This window comes from Triticum aestivum, chromosome 7D (assembly GCF_018294505.1).
Source record: "Triticum aestivum cultivar Chinese Spring chromosome 7D, IWGSC CS RefSeq v2.1, whole genome shotgun sequence".
In the NCBI taxonomy this organism is placed as follows: Eukaryota; Viridiplantae; Streptophyta; class Magnoliopsida; order Poales; family Poaceae; genus Triticum; species Triticum aestivum.
In genome coordinates, this window is record NC_057814.1 from 217,594,961 (window position 1) to 217,619,242 (window position 24,282).

Sequence of the window (24,282 nt, forward strand, 5' to 3'; positions counted from 1 at the left end):
ATGCCTTCCATTTGTCAAAATATAGATGTATCTAGACATGTTTTAGTATATAGGTACATCCATGATAGAGCCAATCGGATGGTTGAGAACACTATAATTCGTAGCTACAGACGCGTGTGTGACTCCCAGATGCAGAGGCCGGGGGTCATCATCCTCCTTTTCGAGAAAAAACAGACGCGTGTGTGAGAGGACGAGTGTGTGCGTGCACCTCTTCTCTTCCTGTATAACGTACTACTAAACTCAGAGTACAAGTTTTTGTGGGTGGCACGATGGTGCGTGCGAGAAGTCCCGAGAGATAGGTTTAATGCGTCTGAAAAAAAGACTAGCCTAGAGCTCGCCATGCGGCTATTCCTGTCGAACGCCCCATTAACCGTAAGATATGTATACGATGGTGCCAGTTATTGCACGTACACAGCAGTACTCCCTCCTTTCCGGTTTATAGGGCTTAATTCAAAAATCTCACCAACCAAGATGGTGAGTGGTGGAATATTTTTTGTAGTTTGCAAAAGCACCTAATCAATGCTCTTGTTTTTCTCAAAAAATTATGTTTATCAATGCATTAATTGCAATGCATGCATTCATAAAGGACATGCATTGAATTGCAAACCTGTTCACACCGATCACAACCTAAACGGTTTCCCACTTAGGAGCGTATTAGTACCACGCTATATTGAATTGCAAACCTGTTCACACCGATCACAACCTAAATGGTTTCCCACTTAGGAGCGTATTAGTACTCGGTTATAAATACTAGTATGCCAAGATGACTGCACATTCCTCCTCAACTCCTCATCCACAAAAACAAACAAGTCATTCAGCATCCTTCCCTTGTGTCTGCCATGGCCAGCGTGAGTTCTGGGTCGAGATATTGCCACTAGGGAGAGGCGAGCATGGAAGCGGAAGCACGAGAGATGTCCCGCCTCGCTGCGAGAGCAGCCGACATGTCCTGTCGCGCGGAAGTAGCAACACAGAGGTACCGCCGCGCCGCTGAAGCAGCACGGAGGTCCCGCCGCGCCGTCGATGCAGCAGACTGGTCCGACCGCACCGCGGAAGCAGCAGAGATGTCCCGCCGCGCCACGAATGCAGCAGAGATGTCCCTCCGCTCCGCGACGGCCCGGGAAAATTTCTCGCGGGCAGGCGAGGACTGTTACTGATAGAGGCGAGGGTGTCCTGATCTTTCGATGAGATGATAACTATCGATTTGGTGGAGATGGCTTTGACGATCCGACTACAAACGTGCACCACGTTGCGCCTTAGCAATCGCTAAACCAACTCCGAGAGGTTATTGACCATGCTGGAGCACGATCAACCTGACCACGAAGGTCTATTCCTGCAGGCAATCGAAGAACAAGCAAGAATATGATAAAGCAATCTGAATATTGCGAATATAGATGAAGTATTGATAAAGGTGGGGATCCAGAAGCGGTCTTGGTCTGGTCGTTGGACACAAACGAAGTACACGAAGTTGCAATGGCTAACTTTTAACTAAACAAATCCCAAGCAAAAAGCTACTAGATGGATCTACTTATATAGGAGCAAGGGGTGGAGGCCAAGGAGGTGGGAGGACATCCCAAGGCAGCCTAAAACCAACCCTAGGTCGTACAAGGCTCATGGGCCCAAGTGGAGGTGATGCAATACCTTTGGACTTGTTGTTTGACTCGGATTCTGCTGCAGCGTCAGATTGTTTCGTCCATATCTCAACGCTCCGGACGAATTTAAAGGTGAATCCAATTGGGTTGGAAAGAGGACGAAATCTACTTTCCAACAAAAAAATCACCCAATTCGGAGTCCGTATGAAAAAGTTATTGGCGTTTTGAGTCAGGTATGTCTGTGCAGTCCGAATCTGAGTCCAGAACGTGAGAGACTTGGACTCTATCTTCTCTTGGCCAAAAAGTGACGTGAGAGGACTTTTTGAACAGAACCTAAACTTCTCCTTTTCCCCTATCTTCATATGTGGATTGTACAAATGTTCCATACACCTGCAATTAGACAAAACACAAAAGTGTGTGAAGTATTTTTGTTCTGGATAACATAAATAGATTATTGAATAATTTGCACTAGAAATCACCTGACAAATATGCATGTATGCAATATTTTTGGTCGTATCCAAGGTAGTCATGTCCTCATCATCCTCCCCTTCTTGAAAATAAAGCCGTCCTCGGCGTTGCTTAATCTGAAATGTGGCTAACAAAAGAGACAAGGTGTACATGTTGTATATGTATATGTCATCCATTTTTACTTCCCGTGGATTTTGCACATATGACACATGTATACATGAGTAAATTTCATAGTTAATAAAATATAAAGCCAAAATATTATCACAAGAAGTAGAAGGCATGAAAGTATTGCAACTCAGTTTGCACATATAAGTGAAGCTCTTATTCATATGAAAAGATTGACAATATTCATCATTAAACCATCCCAACATTGGTGAATAAACCTTACTTGCATCAAATTTACATGCTACAACATGCTTAAGTAAGCAAACATGCAATAAGTCATTTGACACAGAATCATCACCAAGATTAGAGGTCATATCAAAATGATTAAACATTGGTTCTTTTGCATCAACAGTTAATTCATTGGGTGCACTCAAAATTGTTGGTATTTCAGTTGTGTGATCACATGACGCATTCATGACAGTAACATGATTCTCTAAAATAGGTGATGCGCTCAAATCAACAGGTAACTCACCACATGATGTATTCAAGTTAACTAGGCATGCATCATTCTCATGTGAAGTTATATCATCAATACCTTTACAGTTACCTTGTCGCAAAGATGTAGCTGATGTAGGTACGGATGATGGCAATGTACCATACTCTTGAGATGATGTTGCGCCCACAATCTGAGGTGTGGCTGCTCTAGTAGGTGCAACGGTGGAGGAACCAAGCGGTGGTGGTGAGCATGAACTAGAATAGTAGTTGTTGTAGTCACCCAATGCTTCCTCTTGTAACTGTCTCTCGAAGGTACAAGCACGAACATACATACCAGTAATGCAACGAGGAATATACTGAAATCGTGCCTGAATATCATGGTTCAAACCACCAAAAAATCTATTCATTGTATCATCCACAGATTCTTCTATGTCACAATGATGCATATAAGATTTGAACTCTTGGTAGTAAGCATGAACAGTGTTACTGCCCTGTTTTAATTGTTCCAATTTGCGAAGCAATTCACGACGATAGTAAGGAGGAAAAAAATTGTTGTCTCATTACAGCTTGCAAATCTTTCCAAGTTGTGGGTTGGTTATCAATGTTTTTCTTACAATGCACACTCCACCAAACAGAAGGAAAACCAGTAAATGCTCTAGTGGTAGCTCGTACTCGCTCAGGTTCAGAAAATTCACGATGACTAAAAACTTGTTCTACTTCAAGCTCCCAAGCTAGATAAATAGAAGGATTAAATCTACCCTCAAATGACGATAAAGAGATAACCTGACCATGTGCTTATGTGTGTTGTCCCAACTCTCGTGATGGTGAAGATGTGTCCGTCGTCCAAGAACGTCTATCTCCAGAACCTGTCATGATTAGTAGAAAAAAGAAACAAAATTCGAGAATAATGTTCCTATGAACTACTAGGATGTGGTTGTAAAGTGCTCACACTAAAGCAAATATCAATATCTTACAAGTTCTTACCAAGCAGCAGGTAGTGACAGGCAACCAGCGGTGTCAAATAACTCTGAAGGTTGTGTAAAGCGATTGCCAGGGAAACATACGTATACACGGTGCAGAAATATGTGGAGCTGGGTTGGCTATATATGATAGCAAAATATTAGCAATAATCAAGTCAGAGATGCAATGTTGAATAAACGCTCAACGACGGTACTGTGCTGGTCCTAGGCTAGACCGGACTAGAGACGCGAGCCTAGAACACTAATGAGGTCACGGCGTAGCACAACTAGCATCAATGAAGGATACTAAGTAGCTCTGGACAGCAAGATATAAGTGAAGATCACAACGGCAGTAAAGATAATGATGAAAAACAACTGCCAAGCAGGATATACAACAACTCTCTCTCCAACTTTCCTCTTGAAAATTTTGAGCCAATTTTCTGATAAATTATTTCAAAGAATTCTACTAACTCAAGCTTTCCAATGCAAAAAGAATCACTTAATTCCGAGTTGATATGAGAAGTCAAAGAATTCTGAAACTGGCTTGAAAAACTGGAATAAGGTGTGTCCGCGAACTTCGGAGGGCAAAAGGACCTATTTAGAAGACGATTTTGAGGTGTCAAATATTGAATTTGTCTCTGCAACTATTTAGATGCGGCTCGTCTCTAGCTTTCATTTGAGTACTCGCGGAGCCAAAACGGACTTCGTATGAGGAAGTTATGCCTGTTTTACTGAACAGTGCACAAAACACATTCCAACCGGAATTCAACTACGAGATTGAGTCTAGATAGATCCGAATTTTGTTTTTTTTTCTTCTCCCTTTTTTCCTCATACTTTTTTTTCTTTTTCTTTCTCCCTTTTTTTTCTCCGACTTTTTTTTCTCCCTCTTTCCAAGACAAACTAGATAAGATGCAGATTGGATCAAGCGAAGATGTGAACGACCTCAACTATGATTGTGACAATGCACTATGGGTAGCACGTGGTGGAAAATGATGGATGGTGTGGTGGACAGCGGAAGAGATAACGATGCAGCGGCGACGTGACTAATGTGAACAGAACTTGAAACTCTAAACGAACTAGACCCTAAGACCAGCAACTCGACACGACGATGCAACCGATAATTCAATAATGCAAACAATGAAAAGAAAATTGCAAAGGCTCAGACTGGCTTGGACAAAAGGATGAATAGATCTAACTTTTTTGTGGCTTTTTCTTGGACAATAGGTAAGAAAATAAATCTAATCTAGGGGAAACTGGAAACTCTCACCGAGCAACCTGAAAACTGATACCACTTGATAGAGGCGAGGGTGTCCTGATCTTTCGATGAGATGATAACTATCGATTTGGTGGAGATGACTTTGACGATCCGACTACAAACGTGCACCACGTTGCGCCTTAGCAATCACTAAACCAACTCCGAGAGGTTATTGACCCCGCTGGAGCACGATCAACCTGACCACGAAGGTCTATTCCTGCAAGCAATCGAAGAACAAGCAAGAATATGATAAAGCAATCTGAATATTGCGAATATAGATGAAGTATTGATAAAGTTGGGGATCCGGAAGTGGTCTTGGTCTGGTCGTTGGACACAAACGAAGTACACGAAGTTGCAATGGCTAACTTTTAACTAAACAAATCCCAAGCAAAAAGCTACTAGATGGATCTACTTATATAGGAGCAAGGGGTGGAGGCCAAGGAGGTGGGAGGACGTCCCAAGGCAGCTTAAAACCAACCCTAGGTCGTACAAGGTTCATGGGCCCAAGTGGAGGTGATGCAACACCTTTGGACTTGTTGTTTGACTCGGATTCTGCTGCAGTGTCAGATTGTTTCGTCCATATCTCAACGCTCCGGACGAATTTAAAGGTGAATCCAATTGGGTTGGAAAGAGGACGAAATCTACTTTCCAACAAAAAAATCACCCAATTCAGAGTTCGTATGAAAAAGTTATTGGCGTTTTGAGTCAGGTATGTCTGTGCAGTCCAAATCTGAATCCAGAACGTGAGAGACTTGGACTCTATCTTCTCTTGGCCCAAAAGTGACGTGAGAGGACTTTTTGAACAGAACCTAAACTTCTCCTTTTCCCCTATCTTCATATGTGGATTGTACAAATGTTCCATACACCTGCAATTAGACAAAACACAAAAGTGTGTGAAGTATTTTTGTTCTGGATAACATAAATAGATTATTGAATAATTTGCACTAGAAATCACCTGACAAATATGCATGTATGCAATATTTTTGGTCGTATCCAAGGTAGTCATGTCCTCATCATCAGTTACAGGCTCATGCATGCGATCGTCCATAGCCAGATGAATCAGATCTCCGGCTGGGCTAGGTTGCAGGACGACATGAAAGCCTCGTTTGAACAGGTACCGGCGTCATCCGACAACTAAGGGAGGGCAATGAGAGGCTCCGGGCCGAGCGCGACCTGCTGAGGGAGAAGATCGTCCGAAGTGCAGACCAGCAGGAGGAGACCAGTGCCTTGTTGAAGAGGACCGGCGTCATCGTCAAGAAACTTATGGACGAGAATGACATGCTCCGCAACAAGCGCCAAAGGCTGGTGGAGGAATCCATGGATGTTCTCAAGCAGCGCCTTGAGGACACGAAAGAGCTCATCGCCGCTCGCCGCGGAGACTAGTTCCCGCAACCTGCAGCAACGCATCAAGAAAGTAGAGATCAGCAAGCCAGATCCTTGTCTTCCTCCTTCTTTTGCCCTTGTGTATTTTGGGCGTAGCCGCATGTGGCTTTTTTAATTATCTTTCTAATTATGTAACACAATTAATCATCCTTATCTTTCTGTGGAAGATCAATGTTGCGAGGCTGGAATGAAGAAAACTCTTGCTGTGGCGACCCTGGCGTTGCTGTTCTTCTAGTTGCTGCTGGCCTTCCTTCAGTTTCCTGGTTTCTTTTGATGTAATAATTGGTTTAGGATGTGGATTGTGTCGTCGGTTGTGAAATGTTGGGTTCTAGCACGGATGTTTGGCCTTTGTTGGCCTCTTGGGATGTTGCGATTTCAATCTGGTAGCTTTTAGTCCTTCGTGTTAGGCTGGAGTTGTGTTGAACTTCTTGTGAATTGTGGTGGTTTTCAGTAATGAAAATCGGAAGGGGCAAGCCCTTCTTTGATCAAAAAAATAATAATCATCCTTATATATTCATCAGTCTTGCAATAAGTCGCAGTAGATGCTATATAGGTCCGTCGGATCTTACATCAAGATCCGTGCTTTCAGATTTTCTTTTTCTCTCTTAAATCTCACTCGAGTGAGACATAGCCACGCCATTAAACAGAGGCTCGGGCGCCATTAATGGAGACCTTGGGAGAGAGGTGGACGGCAGATGGAGGTCAAAGGGCTCTCCTCCCGATAAGCACGCGCAGGGGTCTGATCGCTCGCCTTTCGTACTCAAATAGCTACCCTGCACGGCGCCTCCTAGCTAATAAAAAATGGGGACGCGTGGCGGCACGTAAATGGTACTAGTAAGTAGAACGCCCATGGTTTCAATAATACTTGTGTTTCCGATTGTAACGTGACAACACTTGTTCCAAAATGACTTTGTTGATTGTTAATGTGTGCGCCTTCGCAAATCGGACTGCAAATTTACCACAGCATGTTGGTGCCATGTCATGGCACCAAGCCAAGTTTCATTATTTTCATGCGTGTTTTGGATTTACAGGAATTAAAAAACTAAGTTTCTCAATGTTTCCAACCCAGCCACGACGCCCAGAATTTTGAATTTCATTCCCATTTCTTGCATGGAACCTAGAAATTTACCCGAGGACACACATGTGATTTTTCAACCAACTTTGGTGCACTGGAACATGTGCTTGTATTTCAAATTTGAATTATGCACACAAAGGTGACACGTTCCCTCCCAGAACCACGAGCCTTCTTGAGAGAAGCTCCGATTTGCAAGAAGCTTATACCAAAATTTGTTCCTATTCGGCCAATTTTTTTACCACGGCATGGTACTACCATGACATGACACCATGCCAAGTTTCATGATTTTAAAACCAAGTTTCTCAATGTTCTCGACCGAGCCACGATGCCCAGATGTTTGAATTTTATTCTCATTTTTTGCATGGGACCTACTCCCTCCTTCCATCTATATAGGGCCTAATGTGTTTTTCAAGACATCCTTTGACTATTGACAAGATTAATAGCACATGAGATGTATACTATGAAAATTATATTATTGGAAGCTCCTTTGACATACAAATTTGAAGGTATGCTTTGTGTAAGTTGCATGTCATATATTATTGCTCTAACGTTTGGTCAAAGTTAGCCTCGAAAAACGCATTAGGACCTATATAGATGGAAGGAGGGAGTAGAAATTCACCCGAGGACACAAATGTGATTTTTCAACCAACTTTGGTGCACGGGAGCATGTGCTTGTAGTTCAAATTTGTATTATGCACATTAAATGACCAAAAACTCAATTAATGTGTAAATAAGGCCAAACGAAGCCGGAATAATTCCAAAATTTAACAGGGCACTCATGTAGTTCTATGTTGCCTTTGTAAATAAACTCAAGGGGGACAACGTATATCGTTTCGCACTCAAAGGTGGCACGTTCCCTCTCAGAATCACGAGCCTTCTTGAGAGAAGCTTCGGTTTGCAAGAAGCTTATACCAAAATCTGTTCCTATTCGGCCAATTTTTTAACCACAACATGGTAGTACCATGACATGACATCCATGCCAAGTTTCATGATTTTCAGACGTGTTTTGGATTTACAAGAATTTTAAAACCAAGTTTCTCAATGTTCTCGGCCGAGCCACGATGCCCAGATGTTTTAATTTTATTCTCATTTCTTGCATGGGACCTAGAAATTCACCCGAGGACACAAATGTGATTTTTCAACCAACTTTGGTGCACGAGAGCATGTGCTTGTAGTTCAAATTTGACTTATGCACATTAAATGACCAGAAACTCAATTATAAAAAACGACAAACAAACCCAGAATAATTCAAAAATTTAACAGGGCACTAATGTAGTTCTATGTTGCCTTTGTTAAGAAACTCAAGGGGGGGCAGCGTATATCGTTTCACACTCAAAGGTGGCACGTTCCCTCTTAGAACCACGAGCTTCCAAATCGGCCCAATTTTTTACCACAACATGTTAGTGCCATGACATGACACCATGCCAAGTTTCATGATTTCCAGGCGAGTTTTGGATTTACATGAATTTAAAATCAAAGTTTCTCGATGTTCTCGGCCGAGTCATGACGCCCAGATGTTTGAATTTCATTCTCATTTCTTCCATGGGACCTAGAAATTCAACCAAGGACACACATGTGATTTTTCAACCCACTTTGGTGCACCGGAGCATGTGCATGCAATTCATATTTAGATTATGCACATTAAAAGTCCAGAAACTCAATTAATGTATAAAAAGGCCAAATGAACCCGAAATAATTCCAAAATTTAACAGGGCACTCATATAGTTCTATGTTGCCTCTGTAAATAAAATCAGGGGGGAGGCAGCGTATATCGTTTCGCACACAAAGGTGACACGTTCCCTCTCGGAACCACGAGGCTTGTTGAGAGAATCTCCGGTTTTGCAAGAGGCTTATACCAAAACTTGTCCCAATTCAGCCAAAAATTATACGTATGAAAACAGGGTTTAGATTATCCCAAACATCTCGCTACCTAGACCAATAATGTACTATGATTTGAATTCAACATAAAATGGATACAAATATTTGAATTGGAGAGCGTATGGTACATGTAGTTCATAGTGAAATATGATTACTGCTATATGTATGTTTTTTGTTATCAAGATAATATTTAAATTATTGTATAACTTGACAACAATCGTATTCAAATAAGGAAAATTGATTCAAATTTAGTCCATATGGTAGACGACAATATATATGTTCACATGGTGGAGTAAAATGTTCATATATGATGGAAGATCAAAATGTACGACTACATCAATTATAAACCGCAAGGTCACCTAACGATATATTCGAATTCAACATAACGTGGATTCAAAAATTGAAATTCGAGATCATGGCATCTGTAATCATATAAAAAGGGACATTACTCTTTCTTTGGTGGGAATTGATTTGTTTTTTGTTGTTGTTGAGGGAAGTGCGAATCGATTTGGTACTGTGCAGGGTAATCTTGTTCTCCCGATTTTTTTTTACATTTTTCTTGTAGTTTTTTCAATGGCATCTATAGCAATATAGTAAAAGGGGACATGACTCTCTTGTGTCTTGTATGAATTGTTTTTTTACACGTTAAGTTTGTTCTGCCGAACAAGGAATCCGCACCTTGTTATCCCGAAATTTTCAAGCTCGAGTATCTTTTGTCTCACCTGCTTTGAAACTCCCGCTTCTTCAACCCGCGCCGCGCCTTGTTATCCCGAAATTTGGACGCGCGCGAGAACTCCCTCCTCATCCGAAATCGCTCCCGCAGCCCAGACACGCGAAATCCCCCTTCTACCCCTCAGCCGGAAATGAAGCTCCACGTCGCGGTGTCAAAACCGGTGGGGGTACGCTAGTAACTTACCCTACATTTCGGACAAGCGCGTCCCTAAGCTTGGCTCCCCCTCCCCCTTGCCCCCCCATTCGTACACCGAGGCCGCCAAAACCCACGAAACCCCACGCTCCTCCGTCGGCCTCCCGACCGCCGCCCAGCCGGAGACTCTTCCCCGACTACGTCGTCCACCGCAACAGCTCGCCGTCCCTCATCCACCGCACCGGATGAGGATCCGTTGTCGATCTCGTCGTCCCGCCGGATCAGCCGCCCCGTCCTCCACCTCCAAGGAGCTGCCCCGACGTTTGCCTCGTCTATCGCGCCACCTCAATCCCCACAGTGCCGTCTTGACCTACCCCACCGGAACCGCAACACCCTCACCAATTCCTCCGATGAAGCCGAGGCCAACTCGGCGCCACCAAGGAGGTTCTGCACTCACCGCTGCATTTTATCTTTTATTCGATCTCACGGGGCTGCCGGTGCTCGATACCGAGCAGACATGGCGTGTCTCCATCGACGGCGCCATCGCCGGCCACATCATCCACGGTGTCTCTCCCCCATGTCGTTGCTTCCTCGGCGGCGACTTCCACAACGGCACTAGCTGCAGCTCCTCTGGCTCTCGCTCGCGCTGCGGCTCTGTTCTTGCTGTCGGTCGCGCTGCTGCACAGCTCCTGCTTTCGTTCGTGCTGCTGCTCTTGCTCTTGCTTGCGCTGCTGCTGGTGCACGACCTCCGGCAGCTACAAGAGTTGCTGCTTTAGCACTCGCTCGCGGTGCTACTACATGACTTGCTCTCTGCTAGTGCGTTCCCTGCTCGAGCGTCTGCTGATTTAGATCACTGCTTCTCTGCTACTAGTGCTCGAACGCCCTAAACATCTATTGCAATGCTCTGTTACTAGTTCAATCAGTTTCGACAGTAAAATTCAGTTTCGACTGTGAAGTTCATTTTCTTCAGTTAAGTTCAGAGTGAACAGTACTTACAGCATCTGTCGGAGCGGCCGTGGCGCGGCTGATGCGTTTTACATCTAGCACTTTTTGGTGATGTATTTTACATCATCTATTGCAGATGATATTAGGGTCCCACTTCAGATTAACGTTGTCTGTCTTGTCATGCTTCAGCCTCGTCGCCGTACACCTTAGCGGAGCTGCTCCAACGACGGAACCGTCCATCACAGCGGAGCAGTACCCTCGGCGCCGTTTCCAGAGGCCTCGGATCTTCTTCCCCGCCTCCGACAGTCACACCAGCATCATCACCATCCTCCACGTCCAACCCAATGATGCTGAGGTCCACAAGGCTATGCCAAAGAGGTTGTACACTCGTCGCATCACTTTGTTTCTCCATTCCTCTGTTCTTCCAATTCATGTGAGCCAAACACCCAGGTTGACTGAAATCCTATGTTTCCAAATGCTCTGTTTTGCACGTGCATTCCTATCCTATTCCTGTGTTTTTCCTGTCCCTGCGTTTATAGAATCCTCCAATTCTAAGGAGCCCTTACAGATTTACTTCATTTTCAGATAGGCGTCAAAGAAAACTCTGTGTGTTATGTCCTGCTCCTGCCGTGCGTCATCCACCCCACCTGAGGTGCACCATCGACAGAAGCGTTCACTGCAGCAGAGATCCCCCTGCAGACTTCCTTTCGCCGCCTCAGATCATCTTCCCCGTTGCCGGCAGCCACGCCAACTGCATTACCATCATCGACTGAGCAGATGAACCTGAGGACTACACAGTTCCGGAAGAGAGGTCGCAGTCTTTCGTGTTTGCTTACGTTATACATCGGTTATTATTACCTGCTACTTTATCGTTCAATCTTGAGTTTTGAATTGCCCATGGGTCTCATATCGAGCCAGCAACGAATAGTATCTGTCTACTATCTGGTTCATCTGGGGTCTTCTATGTGGTTCATGTTGGGTGGGCAACAAACAATAGATGATCCATTGTCTATCTTTTTAAACTGAAGCTATAATCTACCTGCTATCATTAGTTTTGGATCCATCCACTCGTTTGCTACCATCAGTCTTGATTTTTGCATGCACCCCTTAGGCCTTACAAAATCTAACTATTTTTTTATTATGCATGTCAGATATTGTACACAATCGTACTGAACATGTAGAGAAAAAGAGAAGACCGTTGCGTGCGAATATAATGTCATGCAGACGCCGCTCCATGGTGGGCGAAGTGCCCCCCCCCTCCTGCATTTCCAGATTGTATTCCAGAGGAAGATAACTGTTCAGATGGAGATTCAGAAGGAGCCGACCACGCCTGTTTACCACCTGAGGTGTTTGCTCTAACCTGGCATGCTGATGTTGGTCATATCATGCATATGGCGCCTTGCATTGCTTACATTATACATCTTATATGTCATCAGCTTAGTTTAGATTTGCTTTGTGTGAATGCCACCTGTTTGGTTTCTATATCATACTCCCACCATTCCTAAATATTTGTCTTTTTAGAGATTTCAACAAGTGACTACATACGGAACAAAATGAGTGAATCTACACTCTAAAATATGTCTATATACATCCGTATGTGGTAGTCCATTTGAAATCTCTAAAAAGACAAATATTTAGGAACGGAGGGAGTATATGGGAATTATGCAATGCCATCTTCTTTAGCCAGGCATCATATACGTGAATCATGCAATGCCATCCTGTTTAGCCAGTCATCGTATATGTGAATTGTATTGTGCCATATTTTTTCCATAATGTATTCCATTTGTCAACAATGTTTATACATTCATCTACTCTTCCTGTGCATCAGCCATTTGAGTCGGTCATGGGAAAATCTGGAGTGAAAACAAGGTCTTCTGAGCAGTCAGTGCTACCTGTCGATGCAGATTTCTTGCTGGTTACAGATAGCTCCTCAGAGGAGGATTCAGAGAGAGATGACCAGTCGTATTCCCCCCCCCCGAGGTGCATGCTCTAACTTGGCTGGGTTATATTGCTCATATCATGCATATGGTGTCTTGCATTGCCATGCCATCTGCTTAGATTAGACATGCTTTGTGTGAATGCCTCCTGTTTGCTTTCTATATCAGATATGTGAATTATGCAATGCCATGTTTTTCAGCCAGTTATCATATATGTGAATTATGCACCGCCATGGAGCCAGGCATCATATATGTGAATTATCTCATGCCATCTTTTTTTCATTACGTATTCCATTTGTCGACAATCTGTGTATATTGAACTACTCTTCATGTGTATCAGCCATTTGAGCCGGTTATGGAAAAATCTGGAGTGAAAACAAGGTCTTCAGAGCAGGCAATGGTACCTGTTGAAGCATATATCTCGATGGTTACAGGGAGCTCCTCAGAGGAGGATTCAGAGACAGATGACCAGTCCTATATCCCACCTGAGGTGTATGCTCTAAGTTGCAATGTTTATATTTCTCATATGATGCATATGGTGTCTTGCATTGCTTAGTTTAGACATCATATGCACAATATTGAATTCTATCTGCTTAGTTTAGAGATCATACATGCGAGTGCCAGCTGCTTAGTATATGAATCAATTATGTCAATTATATCATGCCATCCTGTATACTTAGACAACATGTATGTGAATTATTTCATCCCAACCTATTTTAGAAAGACATCATATAGTTTTGTCATGTCATCCTGTTTAGGTACTCATCATATGTTGAATTATGCCATTATATCCTGTTAAGTTATCCATCATATATCTGAAACTGTGTCATGCTATCCTGTTTAGTTAGGCATCATATATGTGAAATTGTGTCATGCTGTCCTGTTTGGTTAGACAACATATATGTGAATTACCACATCTGTCTATCATACAATGTCTGTACGTTCAATTTCTTTTCTTGTTTATCAGCCATTTGAATTGGAGGGGGTGATGGCAGTATCTAAGGGAGCAAAAACCCGTTCTTCACAAAAGACAGTGCTACCCGTCGATGCAGATAGAACCATGGTTGTACTGGCCCACAAACTAGCCCCACCACACATAATCGAGACTCTTCCAGATTGCACACTTACACCGTTGGGCAGAGAACCAGCTACAACCCATCTAACCGCAACCCCAGCGGATAGTAACCCACTTATAGTTGACAAAGCACCATGTCCACCACAGAGTACCCCCACACGAGCAGTTTGTAAAGCTACTGCAGTGCCCAAAGCACGAAGACCACCACAGCTAACCCAAACTCCACGTTTAAAGCAGAAGAGCAACTGTTCTCAGGTCAGATTCCGTAGCTATGGTCCATACTCCTTTGCTGTTGCATCACTGTATTTACTCATACCAACTACTTTCGAATTTGAAGGATCCAATTGAAACTCCAATGGCGCAACAGGTATGTTTTAAACCTATTTCTTTAACTGGATTGCTGTTCTAACTTCTTGCTCTATGTTGATTTCAGTTTAAGTTGTATAAACAGTTATGTTCTCATGTGATGCACATTACAAGTGCTGCCAATGCTGTGTAGTTTCTCACACTTATATTCTGTCTATGCTGCTGTGTCTTAAAAATATATGAGTTGAACTGTGTCTCTATCTTGATTAGGGAACATAAACTAGAATGATATGGACAATACAGTGACCATAGTACATAGATATATGTTTGTTTCATGTTGTTATCCTGTCCACCTTACTACTGAACCGGTTTACCAAAATGAGTTTCGTATACTACAAGCTAAACCTGTGATGTGTCTGCTTGTTTCTCTTGTAGTATGCAAACAGAATATTGGAGAAGAGCACCCCACTATGCAATGGTAGAGAAAGTAATGCAGATAAGGTTCAAGATAGTGAGACAACCCTGTTGGTCTCCAAGAAAGGTGATAAAAACGATCTTGTAGACAGTGAGAAAACCCCACAGTCCTGCGTTGATGTAGTGTTCGAGTTACTGGCCAGTACCGCTGGCACAAGCTCTTCGAACTCGCTGCCTGAATCACTTCGGCTTCTTCAGTCTCAGCTACAAGCTGAAAGGCATCAGTCAGCTGTGCTGCGGCAAGAAGCCGAAGGACTGAGGAAGTCCCTGCAGAATTCAGATGCGTACTTTCTTGTGCAACAGCAAGCGCTGGAGGATTTAAGCGCCAAACAAGAGAAAGTTAATAAGCTTGCTAAGCATCTTGCCAGCATTATGGGTACCCAGGATATTGTTTCTTGAACTCTTCTGAAGTGGTTTCAGTTCTGGACTTGTTTTGCTGCGGCGTTTATATGCTGCTTTGTTCCCTATATTTGCATTGGTGGCGAACTTTGATGCCCAGTGGATGTAATATGTGTAATAGCCGTGATAGCCTAGCATAAGTTGCTTGCTTATTTATTTCCTTGTTGTCTTGTTTATTTGTTTGCTTGTAGTCAGTGCAGTTCTTTTTCGCGGTTTGCTAGTGGCTGCAATAACCTATTTTTTTAAACTAGGCCACAATAACCATGGGCTAATATTTACTGTAGTGACACTGGGCCTCCTACGGGCCGTAGAAACAGTGGGCCTTCTACGGGCCGTAGAAACAGTAGGCCTTCTACGGGCCGTAGAAACAATGGGCCTTCTATGGGCCGTATCATCAATGGGCCTTATACGGGCCGTATGATCGATTGGCCAAACATGGGCCAATAACAGGCCGCATTATGGCCGTAAACGGGCTAGAGTTGGAATCGTCCGTTCATGGGCCGACCATAACGGGCCATCGTTAATAGGCGTATTTGATGACGCTATGAAAATGGCCCAACGTATTAACGGACCACAAACGGGCCGACTGTAACCACGGGCTGAATTTGGCCCACAAGCAGAAAATGACAGTAACGGGCCGTAAGTAAACGAATGCTGGAAATGAGCCCAAGAATAAATGGGCTCTGAGAAGGCCGAAAGATAACATGGGCTGGAAACGGCCCAACGGAATAACGGGCCGTTAATGGGTATAAAGTGATACACTGTTCATTACGGGCCAGTTTCACCACGGGCCGTTAATGGGTGTAAAGTGATACACTGTTCATTACGGGCCAGTTTCACCACGGGCCGTTAATAGGCCAAGAGTTACATAGGGCCTCATATGGGCCGAAAGACGTCATGGGCCATACATGGGCCAGAAGTGAAAACGGGCTGGAATCATATTGGATGGCCCAGATGACGCTACTGGGCCTAATTCGGATAGGGCGTAACGGGCCTTGGGTTAGTGGGCTGTAAATGGGCTATATGCGAACAGGCCGTTAACAGGATTTCCATGGGCCGGCCCGCCACCTTTTGACCAAGTCAAACGGGCCGGCCTTTTCACAGGAATGGGCCTCTGTTGGGCCGTGCCACGTGTCGACGTATCATAGGCGCCTTCTGTCCAATGAGTGGATGACATCTGTCCCAACGATGAGCCGACACGTGTTTCCTCCAGCCAATGATGATTTTACACGTGGAAAATCCCATTGGTCGGGGCTGTTAACGGCATATCGGATCCAAAACCCGACCCGATAGCTTAACGGCGTTCCGTTACGGTGGATGCCACGTGTCGGTCACCCTTGACGAAAGCACTTCTGTGATGCGTGATTTATCGTCATGGAAGTGCACACTTCCGTGATGATAATTTTGGTAATGTCATGGAACACTTCTACGACAGCACAGGTATGACTATCTTGATTCTGTCATAAAATCGTCATGGATGTACATGCATGACAAAAAACGCGACCTACTGTGACAAACACGTATCATCACGGAAGTGTATGTTTTTTTGTAGTGAGAGGGATGGCTTCTTCTCCAAGACGGCTTATAAACCGGCTTAAAGCTGCGATTCGGCCTGCCAAACGCTGAACGTCATTGACACATGCCGGTTTAGCCAGGGAAGTAATGGCTTTGATCTTCTCCGGATTAGCTTCAATGCCCCTGTTAGACACCAAAAAACCCAAAAGCTTACTTGCTGGTACGCCAAAGACACATTTTGCCGGGTTAAGCATCATCTTGTAGACCCGAAGATTGTCAAATGTCTCCTTCAAGTCATCAATCAAGGTATCCTTCTTTCTTGAATTCACCACAATGTCATCTATATAAGCATGAACATTGCGCCCAATCTGACTATGAAGGCAATTTTGCACACATCACTGATAAGTCACCTGGGCACTGTTGAGCCCAAAAGGCATAAACACATAACAGAAGGCTCCAAACGGAGTTATAAAAGCCGTCTTCTCCTGGTCCTTAACTGCCATCTTGATCTGATGATAACCAGAGTATGCATCCAGAAAAATCAAGCGCTCACAACCCGCCGTAGCATCAATGATTTGATCAATATGAGGGAGAGCAAAGGGATCAGCTGGACAAGCCTTGTTCAAATCTGTGTAGTCCACACACATACGCCAAGTGCCATTATTCTTAAGTACTAGCACCGGGTTAGCTAACCACTCAGGGTGAAAAACCTCCACAATAAACCCTGCTGCCAAAAGCTGGGCTACCTCTTCACCAATGGCCTTGCGCCTTTCTTCGTTGAAGCGGTGGAGAAACTGCTTGACCGGTTTAAACTTGGGATCGATATTAAGAGTGTGCTCAGCGAGTTCCCTCGATACACCTGGCATGTCAGAAGGTTTCCATGCGAAGATGTCCCGGTTCTCACGGATGAACTCGATGAGCGCGCTTTCCTATTTCGGATCCAGATTAGCGCTGATGCTAAACTGCTTGGATGAATCGCCAGGAACAAAATCAACCAGCTTAGTCTCATCAGCCGATTTAAACTTCAAGGCCGGATCATGCTCTGTAGTTGGCTTTTTCAAAGAAGTCATATCCGCCGGATCAACATTGTCCTTATAGAACTTCAACTCCTTTGTTGCACAAACCGACTCAGCATAAGCCACATCACCTTCTTCACATTCCAAAGCTATCTTACGGCTCCCATGTACTGTGAAGTCCCCTTATGACCTGGCATCTTGAGCTGCAGTTAAACATAACAGGGCCTTGCCATGAACTTAGCATAAGCCGGCCGTCCAAACAGGGCATGATAAGGGCTCTTGGTTTTCACCACTTCAAAGGTCAATGTCTCTGATCTTGAATCATGATTATCTCCAAAAGCAACTTCCATAGCTATCTTGCCAACCGGATACGCCGATTTACCAGGCACCACACCATGGAAAACAGTGTTCGACGGTTTTAGATTTTTATCTGTCAACCCCATGCGACGGAAGGTTTCATAATAAAGGATATTGATACTGCTCCCTCCATCCATGAGGACCTTGGTGAACTTATACCCTCCGACCTGAGGCGCCACCACCAATGCCAGATGACCCGGATTATCAACCCGGGGCGGATGATCCTCTCGACTCCACACAATGGGCTGTTCAGACCAGCGCAAGTAACTGGGCACTGCCGGTTCAACGGAGTTTACTGCCCTTTTATGAAGCTTCTGATCGCGCTTGCACAGGCTAGTGGTGAAGACATGATACTGCCCACTATTCAACTGCTTTGGGTTGCTCTGATAACTCGACTATTGCTGCTATTGACTCCCTTGATGATGCTGCTGATTATAACCACCTTGGTTGCCATGATTGCCTTGATTGCCTTGAAGTCCTGAGCCAGAATTGCCTCCACCATAACCCGGTCCATGAGAACCGGGTCCTGAACCGCCCCCGGTCCATGACCATCTTGGAAAAGATTTGAGTTTTTGAACTCCCTCATAATAAAGCAATCCTTCCAAAGGTGCGTAGCTGGCCTTTCTCGCGTCCAGTGTCTTGGGCAAGGCTGGTTTAACACATGCTCAAGATTGATACCTGATCCTCCACTCCGCGGGGGCGGTTTACCCTTACGACGCTGACCATTATTCTGCGTGTTGGTGTTAGCCACAAAATCCAAACTGTTATCCGCCTTGCGCTTACCGTTGTTTCCATGGCCCACCAGGTTATGCTGTTGCCCTTTGGTGCTGCCGCTCTTCTTTCCCTTTCCCGGCTTTTCATCGTCTGACTCGGGGTCCTTGGTACTATCAGAGTCGGCATACTTAACTAGAGCTTCCATAAGCGTCCCCATGTCAATGAAGTGACGCTTGAGTCATCCCAACTTCCGCTTCAGAGGCGTGAACCAGCAATTGCCTTCCAACGTTAAGACTGCCGTATCAGCATTGATGCGGTCCGATGAATGCAAGATTGCTGAAACCCGACGCACCCAATGAGTTGTCGATTCACCTTCTTCTTGGATGCAGGCGGCTAAATCCACAATTGACATGGGCTGCTTGCACGTGTCCTTGAAATTCTGGATAAACCGGGCCTTTAACTCGGCCCATGATCCAATGGAGTTAGCTGGCAAAATTTTCAGCCAAGTACGAGCTGTTCCTTCCAACATCATGGTGAAGTATTTAGCGCATGCCACATCATCCACATCCAGCATCTCCATCACCATCTCATAGCTCTCAACCCATGATTCGAGGGGTAAGTCGGCAGCGTAATTAGGCACTTTATGAGGACCTTTGAAATCCTTGGGCAGCCGCACATTACGTAGAGCCGGGGTGAGACACGGCACCCCCAAAGAACTGAAAGCAACACTTCGTTCCACCGAAGTTGTTGGACGAACCGGAGTTAGCTGACGGGCCGCGTACTGCGCCGCTAACTCGGCTTCTCGACGTGCCATACCATGATCCACCACGTCTTGAGCATTAGCACCACTGCCCGCCGGGTTATACCCTCGAGGTGGGTTACGGTTCCACGCACTGCTTGACATAGCCGATTCATCAATATGCCTGCTGTAACCCCGGCTTGGGCGGGGGGTGGAATGAATCCTCTCGCGGCTGTACGAATAAGCCTACTGCTGAGTCAAGGCTGTCTGAAGGAGCTCTCTAGCCCGTCGCGTCTCAACCGCTACTGGGGACTCGCCTTCGACTGGGAGAGCCGCCAATCGTGAAGCGGCAGCGACTATGTTATCCAAATGGTTAGAGTAATGACCCGGAGGCGTTGATATGTGCTGTGACGGGATATTCTGACGAGGCGGATCCATCGTGCGCGGCTGAACCGGCACCCCCGTTCCAGGTGCTTCCACCCGGTTTACCACTAGCTGGCTACTGGTTCCTACTCCTGGCGTGTTAAAGAGATTCCTTGCCTCATAAACCGGAGGCAGGCGAGACCGATACCTTCTCCTCATGACATCGTTTGACGCGTTCTGATCCAGCATAAGTCGGTAAGCATGTGCATCCAACTCGGCCCGCTCTGCAACCATCCTGGTGTCCTCAGCCGCCAGGTCTGCCTTGGCTTGAGTTATCTGATCCTTCACTTTCGCAACTTCCGCGTTATGCTCATCCTGATTCGCCGGGTTAACTTCTGCCGCCAGCAGTGTTGCCAAAGTGTCGAATAAGTCGGACAAAACCTGAGCTGGCGGTCGCGCAGGGCCTCCTGCCCCGGCTGCTGTCGCCGCTGCTGACCCGGAGATCATCGCCGCTGCAGTCGAAGAGTGCTGCGCAGGCTGTGTACCGGCCATGAAGATCGCAACCAGGCTCGGCAGATCAAAGGGGTCCGAAATACTGTCTCCATCAGAACAGCCCCCAAGCAGGCCGTCTTGCAGTTGGTACAATGACTCGGTCTCTCCGGTAGATGACTTGTCATTAGAATAAACCACGGTTTCATGACCAGATGCCGATCTATCCTCAGATTCTGCTCCGTGGATGACTCCTATGAAGACACGCTTCATGGCAGGCTGAACCCGGGCAGATGTCGCACGCTGAGTCGTTTCGACGATGTCGATGCAGATGTCTGGCTCAGGGCCCGGTTCGCCGATCTTGCCAATGAAGACGTGAATAATGCCGAAGGGGACCCGGTACCCGTACTCAATTGAGCTGGCCTCGGGACCCTAGCCTGCATCGTCGATGTAGAGTTTGCCGCGACGACTCTTGGTCATCCGGCCCACAGCGTATCCCTTGAGCCCTTCAAAGCTGCCCTCTAAGAACTTGAAACCATCATGCGATAGCCCCACGGTGGGCACCAACTATCATGGTTTTGTCACGGCAGATTTCCTAGCGTGAGGACTTAGTCATGGAGCCATTGCAACGTAGTTAGCTTAAAGGGGTTAAAGCGGGACAAAGGACGCAAGGAGTTTATACTGGTTCGGCCCCTTACAGTGAAGGTAAAAGCCTAATCCAGTTGTGGTGGAATTGCTAGGGTTTCGATGACCAGGGAGCGAATACGCTTTGCCTGGCTCTCAATCTGTTGTTTCTTGTCCCTAAACCGTCGCCATGTCGTCCCTTTATATACATAGAGACGCCCAGCGGTTTACAGAATCCCAGCCTGCTCATAAACGTGTCCGGCTCGGTTTCTACCCTTTCCTATCTTACAACAGAAGTTATACATCATATGGCGGTTTGTATTTACGGGCCCTAATTCGCCTTTGGGCCTTGGGCCTTCGTGTTAGATCTCTCCCGTAAAGCACCATATTCCTTGTCTTCGTGGGCTTCAATATGAATAACTTATAATGAGTATAACCCGGCCCCTCCTGGGCGGTTTATGCTTAGTAATCTAGACACCATCTCGGATGGGGTTCACCACCTCCATTGGTGCCTCTCCGATGATGCGTGAGTAGTTCTTTGTAGACCTTCGGGTCTGTAGTTAGTAGCAAGATGGCTTCCTCTCTCTCGCTGAATTCTCAATACAATGGTCTCTTGGAGATCCATATGATGTAACACTTTTTGCGGTGTGTTTGTTGGGATCGATGAACTTTGAGTTTATGATTAGATCTATCTTTTTATATCCATGAAAGTATTTGAGTTTCTTTGATCTCTTGTATGCATGATTGCTTATAGCCTCATATTTCTTCTCCGAAATTTGGGTTTTGTTTGGCCAACTTGATCTATTTATCTTGCAATGGGAAGAGGTGCTTTGTAGTGGGTTCGATCTTACGGTGCTTGATCCCAGTGACAGAAAGGGAACCGACACGTATGTATCGTTGCTACTAAGGATAAAATGATGGGGTCTATCTCTACATAGATAGATCTTGTCTACATCATGTCATCGTTCTTATTGCATTACTCCCTTTCTCCATGAACTTAATACACTAGATGCATGCTGGATAGTGGTCGATGTGTGGAGTAATAGTAGTAGATGCAGGCAGGAGTCGGTCTACTAATCTTGGATGTGATGCCTATATAATGATCATTGCCTGGATATCATCATGATTATTTGAAGTTCTATCAATTGCCCAACAGTATTTTGTTCACCCACCATTTGCTATTTTTCTCGAGAGAAGCCACTAGTGAAACCAACGGCCCCCGGGTCTCTTTCTCATATTATTTGCCTTTGTGATCTATTTTCCTTTGCTTTTATTTTCAGATCTATTAAACCAAAAATACAAAAATACCTTGCTACAATTTATTCTTATTTATTTTATTTGGCGTTCGATCTATCAATCTACTACAATTTTATTCATGTCCGTTTGCCTATCTTGGGCGCCGCTACCCGAAAGGGATTGACAACCCCTTTTACACGTCGGGTTGCGAGAAGTTGTTTTTTGTGTGCAGGTGATGTTTATGTTGTGTTGCTTGGTTCTCCTATTGGTTCGATAACCTTGGTTTCACATCTGAGGGAAATACCTACCGCTGCTGTGCTGCATCATCCCTTCCTCTTTGGGGAAATACCGACGTAGCTTCAAGCCGCATCACCGCCTCACAATTCCTAACAGGCTCAACTTCCACCTAGTTGGTAAATTTATCAACTGCAACAAGCAAGTGAGTTTTCTTGTCCTTAGACCATTTAAAGGGTCCAACCATATCAAGCCCCCAGACCGCAAACCACCAAGTTATTGGGATCATCCTCAGCTCCTAAGCTGGCATGTGAACTTGTCTTCCAAACTTCTGACAACCATCACACTTGCGCACGAGATCTTCAGCATCTACATGAGCCATCAACCAGAAGAACCCATGCCTGAAAGCTTTAGCCACTAGAGATCTTGAGCCGGCATGATGACCACAATCCCTAGCATGAATGTCCGGAAGAATCTCACGGCCTTCATCAGGGGAAACACAACGTTGAAACACGCCCGTGACGCTGCACCTATGTAACTCGCCATTGATGATTGTCATGGACTTAGAACGCCTGATGGTCTGTCGCGCCGAGAGCTCATCTTCTAGTAACTCGCCTCTGGTTAAGTATGCCAAATAAGGTAGAGTCCAATCTGGAGTAGCACGTAGAGCCGCCACCAACTGCCCCTCCGGGTCAGGAATAGCAAGATCTTCCTCTGAAGGCAATCTGACAGAAGGATTGTGTAACACATCAAGGAACACATTGGGGGGGGGGCGGCTTACACTGCGACCCAAGCCGAGATAGTGCATCAGCCACCTCATTCTTACGCCGGTCTATGTGATCCACTTGGTACCCCTTAAAATGACCAGCAATATTATCCACTACCTGATGATAAGCCGCCATAAGCGGGTCTTTAGAATCCCACTTTCCTGAAACTTGTTGTGCCACTAAGTCTGAGTCACCTAGACACTTGACCCGACTCAAGTTCGTCTCCTTGGCCATTCGGAGTCCATGGAGCAAAGCTTCATACGCAGCTGCATTGTTAGTACAAGGGAACATGAGCCTTGAGACTTAATAAAACACATCACCTCTTGGGGATTCCAAAATAACACCAGCCCCCGAGCCTTCCAACTGTCTGGACCCATCAAAGTATATAGTCCAATATGTGTTATTCGGCTTTTCCTCAGGTGCTTGTAGCTCTGTCCAATCATTGATAAAATCGACCAAAGCCCGAGACTTGATGGCGGTTCTAGGCACATACTTAAGATGATGTGGCCCAAGCTCAATCACCCACTTGGCAACCCGGCTAGTAGCCTCTCTATTCTGTATGATGTCTCCCAAGGCGGCTGAACTGACCACGTGTCCAAGGAAATAATGCTTCAACTTGCGACTTGCCATGAACACTCCAAATACAAGCTTCTGCCAATGTGGATACCTCTGCTTAGATTCTGTTGAGACTTCGCTGACATAATAAACTGGCCGTTATACTGGATATTCTTTCCGTGCCTCCTTGCGCTCCACAACAACTACCGTGCTAATGGCCTTATTATTAGCTGCCACGTACAGGAGCATGGGCTCTTTGTCAATTGAAGCAACCAAGATGGGTGGCTCAGCCAATTGCTTCTTAAGTGCTTCAAATGCTTCATTGGCAGCATCACTCTAGATGAAATGATATGTCTTCTTCATCATCTGATATAAAGGAATGGCCTTCTCACCGAGGCGGCTTATGAACCGGCTCAGGGCTACAATACGACCCGCCAGGCGCTGAACGTCATGGACACAGGTCGG